Raw genomic sequence first — 14,276 nt, forward strand, 5'->3', positions numbered from 1 at the left:
TTTCATGATAAATTTAGGTTCAATTAATTTACTTAAAGAACTCCCACTTAGATAGACATCCCTCTAATCCTCTAAGTGATTACGTGATCCAAATCAACTAAACCATGTCCGATCATCACGTGAGATGGAGTAGTTTCATCGGTGAACATCACTATGTTCATCATATCTACTATATGATTCACGCTCGACCTTTCGGTCTCCGTGTTCCGAGGCCATATCTGTATATGCTTGGCTCGTCAAGTATAACCTGAATATTCTGCGTGTGCAACTATTTTGCACCCGTTGTATTTGAACGTAGAACCTATCACACCCGATCATCACGTGGTGTCTCAGCACGAAGAACTTTCGCAACGGTGCATACTTAGGGAGAACACTTCTTGATAATTAGTGAGAGATCATCTTATAATGCTACCGCCAAACAAAGCAAGATAAGATGCATAAAAGATAAACATCACATGCAATCAATATAAGTGATATGATATGGCCATCATCATCTTGTGCTTGTGATCTCCATCTTCGAAGCACCGTCATGATCACCATCGTCACCGGCGTGACACCTTGATCTCCATCGTAGCATTGTTTGTCGTTTCGCCAATCTTATGCTTCTACGACTATCACTACCGTTTAGTGATAAAGTAAAGCATTACAGGGCAATTGCATTGCATACAATAAAGCGACAACCATATGGCTCCTGCCAGTTGCCGATAACTCGGTTACAAAACATGATCATCTCATACAATAAAATTCAGCATCATGTCTTGACCATATCACATCACAACATGCCCTGCAAAAACAAGTTAGACGTCTTCTACTTTGTTGTTGCAAGTTTTACGTGGCTGCTACGGGCTTAAGCAAGAACCAATCTTACCTACGCATCAAAACCACAATGATAGTTTGTCAAGTTGGTGCTGTTTTAACCTTCGCAAGGATCGGGCGTAGCCACACTCGGTTCAACTAAAGTTGAAGAAACTGTCGCCCGCAAGCCACCTCTGTGCAAAGCACGTCGGGAGAACCGGTCTCGCGTAAGCGTACGCGTAATGTTGGTCCGGGTCGCTTCGTCCAACAATACCGCCGAACCAAAGTATGACATGCTGGTAAGCAGTATGACTTATATCACCCACAACTCACTTGTGTTCTACTCGTGCATATAACATCAACACATAAAACTTAGGCTCGGATGCCACTGTTGGGTAACGTAGTAATTTCAAAAAAATTCCTACGCACACGCAAGATCATGGTGATGCATAACAATGAGAGGGGAGAGTATGATCTACGTACCCTTGTAGATCGCAACGGAAGCGTTGACACAACGTAGAGGAAGTAGTCGTACGTCTTCCCGATCCGAACGATCCAAGCACCGTTACTCCGGCACCTCCGAGTTCTTAGCACACGTTCAACTCGATGACGTTCCCCGGGCTCCGATCCAGCAAAGCGTCGGGGAGGAGTTCCGTCAGCACGACGGCGTGGTGACGATGATGATGTTCTACCGGCGCAGGGCTTCGCCTAAGCACTGCAACGATATGACCGAGGTGGAATATGGTGGAGGGGGCCCCGCACACGGCTAAGGAAGGATCACGAAGATCAACTTGTGTGTTCTAGGGTGCCCCCCTGCCTCCGTATATAAAGGATCCAAGGGGGGGTGTGGCCGGCCTAGAGGAGGCGCGCAGGAGGAGTCCTACTCCTACCGGGAGTAGGACTCCTCTCCCTTTCCTTGTCCAAGTAGGAGAGAGGGGAGGAGAGGAGGAAAGGGGGGGCGCCGCCCCTCCCTCCTTGTCCAATTCGGACTAGGGGGAGAGGGGGCGCGCGGCCTGCCCTGGAAGCCCCTTCCTCTTCTCCACTTTAGGCCCATGAGGCCCATTAACCCCCCGGGGGGTTCCGGTAACCCCCCGGTTCTCCGGTTTTATCCGAAACTTCTCCAGAACGCTTCTGGTGTCCGAATATAGTCGTCCAATATATCAATCTTTATGTCTCGACCATTTCGAGACTCCTCGTCATGTCCGTGATCATATCCGTGACTCCGAACTAACTTTGGTACATCAAAATGCATAAACTCATAATAACTGTCATCGTAACGTTAAGCGTGCGGACCCTACGGTTCAAGAACAATGTAGACATGACTGAGACAAATCTCCGGTCAATAACCAATAGCGGGACCTGGATGCCCATATTGGCTCCTACATATTCTACGAAGATCTTTATCGGTCAGACCGCATAACAACATACGTTGTTCCCTTTGTCATCGGTATGTTACTTGCCCGAGATTCGATCGTCGGTATCCAATACCTAGTTCAATCTTGTTACCGGCAAGTCTCTTTACTCGTTCCGTAATACATCATCTCACAACTAACATAATAGTTGCAATGCTTGCAAGGCTTATGTGATGTGCATTACCGAGAGGGCCCAGAGATACCTCTCCGACAATCGGAGTGACAAATCCTAATCTCGAAATACGCCAACCCAACATCCACCTTTGGAGACACCTGTAGAGCACCTTTATAATCACCCATTTACGTTGTGACGTTTGGTAGCACACAAAGTGTTCCTCCGGCAAACGGGAGTTGCATAATCTCATAGTCATAGGAACATGTATAAGTCATGAAGAAAGCAATAGCAACATACTAAACGACCGGGTGCTAAGCTAATGGAATGGGTCATGTCAATCAGATCATTCAACTAATGATATGATCTCGTTAATCAAATAACAACTCCTTTGTCTATGGTTAGGAAACATAACCATCTTTGATTAACGAGCTAGTCAAGTCGAGGCATACTAGTGACACTCTGTTTGTCTATGTATTCACACATGTATTATGTTTCCAGTTAATACAATTCTAGCATGAATAATAAACATTTATCATGATATAAGGAAATAAATAATAACTTTATTATTGCCTCTAGGGCATATTTCTTTCAGGTGTACCATTGATTGGGCTAAATGTGCAACTCAAATGAGTACATGGTGATGCATGCATGACAGTTGATAGATGTCAGCGTTGGAGTTTATTTCAGACTCAATGTATGATTAAAGGCAAAGCATGTAAGTTGATGATTGATGGTGGTAGCTGTACTAATGGCATAAGCAAGGCAATGGTGGCATCATTGGGGTTGTCCACGTGGCGTATTCCTGAACCTAAGCATCTTGAGTGGTTGAGTAGTTGTGGTATGCTGAAGGTTACTCATAAAGTGTGTGTGCCATTTACAGTTGGTGACTATGTTGATGTGGTAGAATGTGATGTGTTGCCATTGGAGGTGTGTGGGTTGTTACTTGGACGTCCATGGCAGTATGATCGCAATGTTACACATGCTGGGAGAGCAAATACATATTCTTTTGTGCATGATGGCAAATAGCAGACTTTGAAGCGTATGAAGGATGATCAAATTAAGTCTGATGTGGAGCTGGTGGTACACAAGGAGAGGTTGCGCAAGGCTAAGCCGCCAAGGTTAGCTAAGATGCAGCATGAGGAGCATAATGCACAGAGCGACATTGTTGATATTGCTTCAGCTATACCTGTAGATGACAAGCCAGTTGAAGTACAACCTCTTTCTGATGAGAGGAAGGATGTTGCAGCATGTGTTACAATTCCAGTTTGTGTTGACACAGGTGTTCAGACTGATGATATTTGTGTTGATCATGTCCCAGTGCATGAGGTGCTTCGGGGTGACAAGCGCAGTTTTGTTAGCACACCTTTGAGGCGTTTTGTTGGAGCAGCAGTGCGGATGCACAAAGGCAAGGATGGACATGTTCGTCAGTTGTGTGGCCCAGGCATTACTCATCTTTTGCAGGGTAGTGCAAAGCAGGTTCATGTTCAGAAACAAAGGACTCCAGCAAAGGTGGACGAGAAGAAGGTGGTGGCGCCTATGCCCAGGCGTGTGTGGAGAAGAAAGGCACCTACAGCTGAACCCAGTCGAGCAGACCAAGAGGAAGGATGTGGAGTGGTAGGCAGGCGAGACTTGAAGATGGCACATAAGCGTGATTCTTTTGTTGATATCATGCCACCCTTTCCAGCAGACCCTCACGCGTTGAGGACAACGCTTTTTGAAGGGGGGGAGGATGATACGGGCACGACGGAGAAGGTGAATCCCAATTTCAGGACTCCACCAAGCTAGGCGTGTTGTTGTTATTTTTAATAATTAGATTTTTAATAATTGTGAGTTTTGGCTTGGTTTTGGGCCTGTCCAACCAAGTCAGGTCGAGGCCCATTAGGCCGGGCGCCTCACCCCTCCATATAAGGAGCTGGGGCGCATTCGGTTTGGGGAGTTGAGAATTTTAGTCTAAAAATCGAGTTGTGTTTCTTTGGTGAAGCATCCCTCAGGGGACGGTGATGCCGTTTATCTAATAAAGATTGTTGCGGAGGTTCTTGTGTTCATCAAGGATTATCGTGCTTTGGTTTGAGGCGTGGTGATCTTCATCACGTTGCTTGCTGGATTTGTTTCCTCGTCTTCAGGTTACGCGGATTACTCCCGTGATTAGAAGTTTTTCTATTTGATTGTCTTGCGGTGAAATATCGGGCAAAAACTATAGGATCATCACGTTGATCCTTATCAAGTACGTTGGTGGAGCTTCGGTGGGCACACGAGGGTGGGGGCACGCCTGGGGGTATAGGGCGTGCCCCCCTACCTTGTGCCCACCTCGAAGCTTCCTTGGCGTAGGGTCCAAGTCTCCTGGGTCATATTCGGAAGAAAATCATGTTCCAGAAAGGTTTATTCCGTTTGGACTCCGTTTGATATTTCGTTTCTTCGAAACACTGAAATAGGCAAAAAACAAAAATTCTGGGTTGGGCCTCCGGTTAATAGGTTAGTCCCAAAAATAATATAAAAGTGGAAAATAAAGCCCAATATAGTCCAAAATAGTAGATAATATAGCATGGAGCAATAAAAAATTATAGATACGTTGGAGACGTATCAGGCTTTTCCTCTATTGGGCTAGCCGGATGCGGCCCGTATCATTTTTTCCCCTGCCTGCGATTTTAGCTTTTTTTCCAGTAAACTGCAGTTTTACAGAAAAACCCTCAACATCATGCATATAATAATTCCAGAACCATGCATCATATTAAAATGTTTTTAACATGTAAAGTGCGTAGATTTTTTATCTAGTTTCACAATATCCAACTTTCATGCATGTTTACAATGTTAAAAATGTTGTTTGATTAATTTTGCCTAAATGCCATGCTAAAATGCTTTGTTTCATAACTAAATAATCGTAGCTCCATTGTAAATAAACTTTATATGTAAATGGGGTGAAAAAATGCATAGATTAACATGATGCACTCACCTTGCATGTTTAACAACTCTAAAATATGGTTTAGGGCAGAATAATACCAAATTGAAAATATGCACATGGGGATTTTCCAGACTTGTTGCTTGTTGTTCCGGCCTCATTTAAATTTTCCTAGATAAGTAGTTTTATTATGCTTCACCCCTTGCCATGCTAACCAACATTTAATATTGTTGAGTACTTAAACGGCAGAGAACTAAATAATTGTTGTGGTGTTTCATCAATATGCAACTCATTGCATATTGAGCTCCACTTAACTTGTAGTGTTGTTTGTTGCACTTTGCCATGCCATGCCTCTTTAAACCAGACATGCATCATCTTTGGTTGTGCATCATGCAATGTTTATGCTTGTGTGTTTACTATGTTGCTTGTCCTTTACGGGTTGCTTCTCTCGTTAGCTTCGGTTTTGTTCCGGAGTTGTGAGGATCCGTTCGACTATGTCCATTTGTCTTCTTCATGGACTCGTTCTTCTTCCTTGCGGGATCTCAGGCAAGATGACCATACCCTCGAAATCACTTCTATCTTTGCTTGCTAGTTGTTCGTTCTATCGCTATGTCGCGCTACCTACCACTTGTTATATCATGCCTCCCATATTGCCATGTCAAGCCTCTAACCCACCTTCCTAGCAAACCGTTGTTTGGCTATGTTACCGCTTTTGCTCAGCCCCTCTTTATAGCGTTGCTAGTTGCAGGTGAAGCTGAAGTTTGTTCCATGTAGGAACATGGATATGTTGGGATATCACAATATACCTTATTTAATTAATGCTTCTATATACTTGGTAAAGGGTGGAAGACTCGGCCTTATGCATGGTGTTTTGTTCCACTCTTGCCGCCCTAGTTTCCGTCATACCAGTGTTATGTTCATTGATTTTGCATTCCTTACGCGGTTGGGTGTTATGGGAACCCCTTGACAGTTCACTTTGAATAAAACTCCTCCAGCAAGGCCCAACCTTGGTGTTACATTTGCCTAACAACCTAAGCCTTTTTCCCTTGGGTTTCTATAGCCCGAGGGTCATCTTTATTTACCCCCCCAGGCCAGTGCTCCCCCGAGTGTTGGTCCAACCTGGGCGATGTCTGGTGCCCCTGGGCAACCAGGGTCTATGCCAACTCGACGTCTTGCCCATCCGGTGTGCCCTGAGAATGAGATATGTGCGACTCCTATCGCGATTTGTTGGCACATCGGGCAGCTTTGCTAGTCTTGATTTACCGTTGTCGAAATGTCTTGTAACCGGGATTCCGAGACTGATCGGGTCTTTCCAATAGAAGGAATATCCTTCGTTGACCATGAGAGCTTGTGATGGCCCAAGTTGGGACACCCCTGCAGGGTATAAACTTTCAAAAGCCGTGCCCACGGTTATGTGGCAGATGGGAATTTCTTAATATCCAGTTGTAGAGAACTTGACACTTAACTTAATTAAAATGAATCAACCGCGTGTGTAGCCGTGATGGTCTCTTCTCGGCGGAGTCCGGGAAGTGAACACGGTTCTTGTGTTATGGTTGTGCGTAAGTAGTTTCAGGATCACTTCTAGCTTCACGACCGTTGTGTTGCTTCTCTTCTCGCTCTTTTTGCGTATGTTAGCCAGCATACTTGCTTAGTGTTTGCTGTAGCTTCACCTCATTACCCTATCCTACCCATAAGCTTAAATAGTCTTGATCTCGCGGGTATGAGATTGCTGAGTCCTCGTGACTCACAGATACTTCCCAACAGTTGTAGGTGCCGATGATACCAGTGCAGATGACGCAACCGAGCTTAGGTGGGAGATCGATGAAGATCTTGATCGTTGTTTTGTGTCTTTTTCGGTTGATCAGTGGTGGAGCCCAGTTGGGACGATCGGGGATCTAGCATTTGGGGTTGTCTTCTTTTATTTTGGTTCCGTAGTCGGACCTTGATTGTACTTTGGATGATATATGTTTAATCTGTTATTTGTGTGAAGTGGTGATTGTAAGCCAACTCTTTATCCCTTTCTTATTCAGTACATGGGATTGTGTGAAGATTACCATACTTGCGACTAAACCACCATGCGGTTATGCCTCTAAGCCGTGCCTCGACACGTGGGAGATATAGCCGCATCGTGGGCGTTACAAGTTGGTAATCAGAGCCATCCCCGACTTAGGAGCCCCCTGCTTGATCGAATCACTGACGTTGTTGAGTCTAGAACAAAATGTTTTGAGTCTTAGGATTATATATATCGGAGAGTAGGATTCTTTTTACTCCTCAGTCCCTTCGTCACTCTGGTGAGGCCTCCTAATGTAGAAGTTTTGACTTTTCTCTCCTCAAAGTTCACGATTTTTTTAGGATCACGCGGGTATCTTGGAATCGTTCCGATAGTCTTGTGATGAGAACATTGTTCTTGGTGCCTCTTGACATTTAGGGGTTGTGGCAGTGTCTCGAGGAGTTGAGCTCCGAGGTATTGTCATCACAATTTTATCGTCGCAGTTCTGGAATACCTGAGTTTTGCCGACATCGAAAATCTCTTTTATGCAGTTGTTGGTGAGATAGCCTCGATGCCACCTAGTACTGGGGCGGGAGTTCGGGAGTATTGCCATAACTCGTATAAGAGATGCTTTTCAAAGGTTGAGGTACATGATTTCCGAAGGTTTCTTGGTTATGTGTTGAAGGATGGATACAGCTGGATGTAGGAATTGTTAGTTTGGGTGAGATATTATGCTTCCCCTGTATCCCCAACACCTGATTGCATAACCAGAAAGTTTCGGGAGTTTATTAGTGGGAATTCAAGTAGCTCCTAGAATATCTTTCCAACAGACACATGATACGATATGGGATCTATCATATGTTTGTTTTCGGCTTATTCTGCAAACCAAATCCTTTGCTTTGTTTTGAGTTGTGGTATTCGAGTTGCTTCGAAGTCAAGTGTTGAATCCATACCTTTTCCTAAATCGTGTTCTCATATTTCTATGGGAGTGCTAATCCTTTTCGATTATCGAGATTGTCATGTCGATCCTTTTCAACCGGCGTGTTTCTCTTCAAGTGCATCCGATCATTCCAATATTCGCAAGATCAATTCTAAGATTTTTCTCAACGGTATCCATTCCATATGCCCCAAGTTACCTTTGTTTTTCCCGCCCTCCCACCCTTTATTTTCCTTCAAGTAATTAGATGTCTTAATCAAGTATCCATTTCATTGATGGGAAGCCTCTTCATTCTTTTCAATCAATGTTCTTATCCGGTGATTCTCATGAAGATACTAACGAAGCTTCAAGTTCATCATTCGTCGTTCTTTTTCTTCTCCGGTGGATTCAACTCAAGCTTTCAGCGTCGATCATACCCTTTCCTCGGTTCAAATGCTTTCTCATGCCAGTGCACCTCTTAATCATTCACTTCTCTCTATTCATTTGTTTTGGAGTGCTCAAGATATCTCGAAGATTCATGTTTCCACTCTGCATTCGTTCAAACTCTTTCGAGGATGTTATCTCATTCAAGTCATTTAATTCAACCGGCGCAATCTCTCTTTTTAATTGTTCAACGGTGTATCTTTTGAGTGGGCCCTAACCCACAGGTCTTTTCCCAGGATCTTACCCGACTCTTCTAAATTTTCCGGAGCTACTCTCAAATTCTTCTCCAAGTTTGATGTAAGAATGAATTATCATTAGTCAAATGTCTTTCTCCAAGATCTTTCACATTCTTTTCATTGTTGATTCAAGCTTTATATTCTTCATTATTCCGAAGTGTCTCAACAATTCATGGTGCTGTTTCGCGTCGTCATTCTCGGGTTTGTGAAGACCGAAGAAGAGTTTCTCTTAAATCTTGCCCCATTCTCTTCAAGATTCATGGTTCTAGCTTGATGCCATCCTCTCATAATTGTTTTCGATTGTGAGAATTCTTTTCACCCATCCGGAACAATTCATGAGTCTTTTCAGTTTGATTCTCCGAAGCCCATCATCTCAGAATTATTCATTCCCGCTTTTCAGCTCTCGTTCTCCAAATCATACTGGTGCTTCATTGAAGTATTCTCTAATCAGCTCCTGATCTCTTCGTTCTCATGTATCTAAATTCCCTCAAGTATCTTCATTCGTTCTCTAATTCTTATCGGTGTTTCTTTATCTTTTCTTCTTTCATTTTCAATTCTTACGGTGGTTCATTCAAGAGTTCCCTTCCTTGGTTATCATATCAATTCATTCGTTCTTTCCAATCCTACTGGTGGTTCGTTGAAGACCTTCCCAAGTTGGCGCTATATCTCTCTTAATCCTTTCTACGAGAATAAGTAGTATGCCAAATCCGTTGTTTGTCATCAAGTTAAGTTGATGAAGGATAAACATACAGTAAATCTTATTCTTGCCTTCTTTGAGGTGATTCAATTCTTTTCTTCCGGAGTTCATTCATGATATCAATTTGTCGGTGCTAAATTGTTCATCTTTCTTTTCCGGAGTTCCAAGCTCTTTCAATTATATCATTTCAAAGCTCCATCCAATCATTGCAAGGCTTCAATCTTATTCTTTTCGTCCTTCACTTCTTTGTGATCATTCCTTTGATTACCGGAGTTCTTCATGGAGGCTCTACATGGTGGTTCGTCAAGGATTCTTTTCTTTCTTCAATTGTTCTTCAAGATTTTCTCTCGAAGTTATGGTCCACCAAGTTTACTCAAAATTAAACATGGTGCTCAACACATGTCTTGTTTTGAGGAGTTCAAGCATTCTTCATCTTGCATTCCGAAGTGTAATTCTTTCATATCTCATCTTTTGAGGTGGTTTTATGTCATTGTTGATAATTTTCCTTCGTGTTTCATGATTCACAAATTATCAAGAATGAGGTATTTTAAATCCATTAATCTCTTTGTTGGAGTTATCTTGTGTCATATTTCACCTTAAGCTTTCCCTAAGGATTGTTGCTACTTATGGTGCTTATAAATGACCCAAGTTCTTCATTTATCCTCCCGGTGAAATAAGTTTCTCGTCTCCTTATTCATATCAATCCAATCTATTGTTTTTTTGTTAGTGGCAGAATTTCACCTCAAAATTTCGAGAAGTTTTCCATAAGCCCACTACAAGCTTACTCGTTTCGTTGTTGGTTTTCCAACAACTCCGTTATAACCTTCTTGGAAGGGCGCTTTCCAAGCTCATTTGTGGCAGAACCTGGCATTTTCTTCTCCGTTCTGTTATTCCAATGATCTAACTTCTATTATTTTCTTCCGGAGGCATTGTGATGTTGCCCTCTTCGACCAATCATCTCGTCTTCTCAAGATCACGTTTTTTCCTTGCTTATCCATTCAACGGAGTGTCGTGCCCTCTTTTCAAGTTCTCTCATCTTATCAAGTTTTACCTCCCTTCGTAACCGGAGTGCTGTCTGAAATATTTCTTCCCCTTGTGCCATTCTTCCAATAGTTTCGGAGACAGTGTGTTGTTGATTTCATCAAGGATCCTCTCATCGTGTCAAGTTTGTGCTCAATTCCTTCCATTTACAGTCGGAGTGCTGCCCAAATTATATCATTCCTATTCCTTCTCTATCTTGTTTAACCGGAGTGTTGTGTCTATCATTCCTCTTCTAACCGGACCCTCATCCAAGTGCTTTCATTTTTCCAAGTTCATATTCTTTACCTTCCATTTCCAACCAGAGTGTTATCGTAATTGATCTTTATCATTCCTTGTACATCTCATTTCTACCGGAGTGCTTGCATGTACTTCTTGTCCGTTGCAACCCATTTCTTATGTCTTTCAAACTACAAGGCTCTAGTAAGGTTCCTTGTTCCTCTTTTCTAACAGAGTGTTTTTAACTTTGTTCATCTTCATTGTATTCTTTCTTTCAATTTGTTCAACCTCTCAAGGTTCTTTGGTTTCACTCATTTGTCAAAGAAGCAACTTAGTTTTACCTCTTCTCTTCCTATTCCGTTTTCTCTCCGGTGCCATCCTAGATCTCACGACGAGATCCTCTTGTAGTGGTGGAGTGTTGTGACTCCCCGAGTCCGTTGCGCCAGGTGTCTTCCTGTTTTAACTGTCTTTTCCATGTCATTTGCTTGCGTGTTGCATCTTGCCATGTCATCATGTGCATTGCATCATCATGTTTTCAAAACTTGCATCCGTCCGGGTTCTCCCAGTTCTTTCTGTTGTCCGTTCTGAGCCCATCCACATTCGCACACGCCCGCGGCACGTCCGAAATATTATTTTATAAGTGGCCAGAAAATATTCTCGGAATGGGATGAAAGTTGGCTTGAGATGTTGTTATGTTGTTAGTAGGTCGCCTGCCAAGTTTCATCACATTCGGGGTCCGTTTGACGCCCCAACGGTTAACTATAGCGGCATTATAGCCGGTCTAACGTCGGACGTTTTCAGTTTCCGGAAACGGTTGCCGGGTTGCATTCATCCTCTCTCTTCTCAGCCCAACCACATAATTGACCTCATTCGCCTAACCCCTCTTTGTACAGTGCATTGACCCCTCGCGCGTGTTCGAAACTTCCCTGAACCCGACCCACTCAGTTGTCACCGTTGGGTCCGGATCATCCCCAAACATCTATAAAACATCACCGTTTTCTTATTTGGACTTCCCAACCTAGTTATCTTGGACCACCCGATTTCGATCAGAAGGTCTGAATCTATCCTAAACTCCCCCTCTTTCCTTATATAAGAAACTCCTAGTCTAAATCTGGACAAAACCCTAAAATCTAGGGACTTGTCCCTGCCGCCGCCGCACTCATCTCCCACATCCCCTTCGTCAAACCAAATCCCCCTCGGGATCCATCCCTCCCCAACCATCGCTTGCCACATACAGCCTCCAGATCCACCTCCCTCCTCGTTTTCCTCTTGCTGCTGGTGCTGCTCCATCCGCGGCCCAAACCTGCCCAACCACCAGGCTGGATTCCCCGATGCTCTCTCTCCCTCTCTCTGTACCATCTCTCCCGCCTCATTTCTCTCTCTCATAGGACCACGCCGGCGACCAGGCTAACCGCTCTCGTCTCTGGACCCACCCCGAGTTGTGCCTCGTTCCCCAGTCGTCGCCTGCTTCGTCGACGCTCCTAACCCGCTGCCGCTCGTCCTTCTGCAAGCCGTGCACGTGCTACCACAGCAGCGCCGCCATGGACGCCACAAGCAGAGGCTTGCCTTGTCGCGCTGGCAACCATGGCCTCGCCTTCGCTCCTCCAACGACCATCCTCGTCGTCGCCGGCAACCCCAGGTAGCAACCCCGTGACCCCCTCTGCCGCGCCTCTTCGTCCTCCTTCCCTTCCTTCTCCTCCGCGATGCCTTCCCCTTCCTTGACCTCTCTATTTCTCTCTTTCACAGGAGGTTGCACACGCCATGGCACCGCCCCTGTGCTCCCGTCGAACCCCGACGCCACCTCATCCTGCCGCCGCCGGCGACTAGCAGGAGCACCAGCCGGCGCCACCATCATCGGAGATGGGGGCCCGCAGCTCAGATCCGCGCCTTGATCCCGCCTCGATCCGCTCGTTCCCGCCGATTCCCACCGACCCATCGCATGGACCCCCCTGCCGTCGTCTCCTGCATCGTGCGGGGCGTGCTGGTGTTTTCTGTTCTTCAGAAACGAGCAGCAGCTCGCCCACTCATCCCCGTTGACCATGCACGTCGCCCGCTTGGGCCAGATCCGCTCAAGGCCCAGCCAGCATTGCCAGCTGGCCCGGGGTGAGCAGCCCCCTGGCTTTTCCTCTGTTGGGCTAGCCGGATGCGGCCCGTATCGTTTTTTCCCTGCCTGCGATTTTAGCTTTTTTCAACTAAACTGCAGTTTTACAAAAAAACCCTCAACATCATGCATATAATAATTCCAGAACCATGCATCATATTAAAATATTTTCAACATGTAAAGTGCTTAGATTTTTTATCTAGTTTCACAATATCCAACTTTCATGCATGTTTACAATGTTAAAAATATTGTTTGATTAATTTTGCCTAAATGCCATGCTAAAATGCTTTATTTCATAACTAAATAACTGTAGCTCCATTGTAAATAAACTTTATATGTAAATGGGGTGAAAAAAATGCATAGATTAACATGATGCACCCACCTTGCATGTTTAACAACTCTAAAATATGGTTTAGGGCAGAACAGTACCAAATACAAAATATGCACATGGGGATTTTCCAGACTTGTTGCTTATTGTTCCGACCTCATTTAAATTTGCCTAGATAAGTAGTTTTATTATGCTTCACCCCTTGCCATGCTAACCAACATTTAATATTGTTGAGTACTTAAACGGGAGAGAACTAAATAATTTTTGTGGTGTTTCGTCAATATGCAACTCGTTGCATATTGAGCTCCACTTAACTTGTAGTGTTGTTTGTTGCACTTTGCTATGCCATGCCTCTTTAAACCGGACATGCATCATCCTTGGTTGTGCATCATGCAATGTTTATGCTTGTGTGTTTACTATGTTGCTTGCTCCTTTCCGGATTGCTTTTCTCGTTAGCTTCGTTTCGTTCCGGAGTTGTGAGGATCCGTTCGACTACGTCTGTTTGTCTTCTTCATGGACTCGTTCTTCTTCCTTGCGGGATCTCAGGCAAGATGACCATACCCTCGAAATCACTTCGATATTTGCTTGCTAGTTGTTCGTTCTATCGCTATGTCGCGATACCTACCACTTGTTATATCATGCCTCCCATATTGCCATGTCAAGCCTCTAACCCACCTTCCTAGCAAACCATTGTTTGGCTATGTTACTGCTTTTGCTCAGCCCCTCTTTATAGCGTTGCTAGTTGCAGGTGAAGCTGAAGTTTGTTCCATGTAGAAACATGGATATGTTGGGATATCACAATATACCTTATTTAATTAATGCATCTATATACTTGGTAAAGGGTGGAAGGCTCAGCCTTATGCCTGGTGTTTTGTTCCACTCTTGCCGCCCTAGTTTTTGTCATACCGGTGTTATGTTTCTTGATTTTACGTTCCTTACGTTGTTGGGTGTTATGGGAACCCCTTGACAGTTCGCTTTGAATAAAACTTCTCCAACAAGGCCCAACCTTGGTGTTACATTTGCTTAACAACCTAAGCCTTTTTTCCTTGGGTTTCCGGAGCCCGAGGGTCATCTTTATTTACCCCCCCC

Source organism: Triticum aestivum, chromosome 4A (genome assembly GCF_018294505.1).
Source record: "Triticum aestivum cultivar Chinese Spring chromosome 4A, IWGSC CS RefSeq v2.1, whole genome shotgun sequence".
NCBI classification, from domain to species: Eukaryota; Viridiplantae; Streptophyta; class Magnoliopsida; order Poales; family Poaceae; genus Triticum; species Triticum aestivum.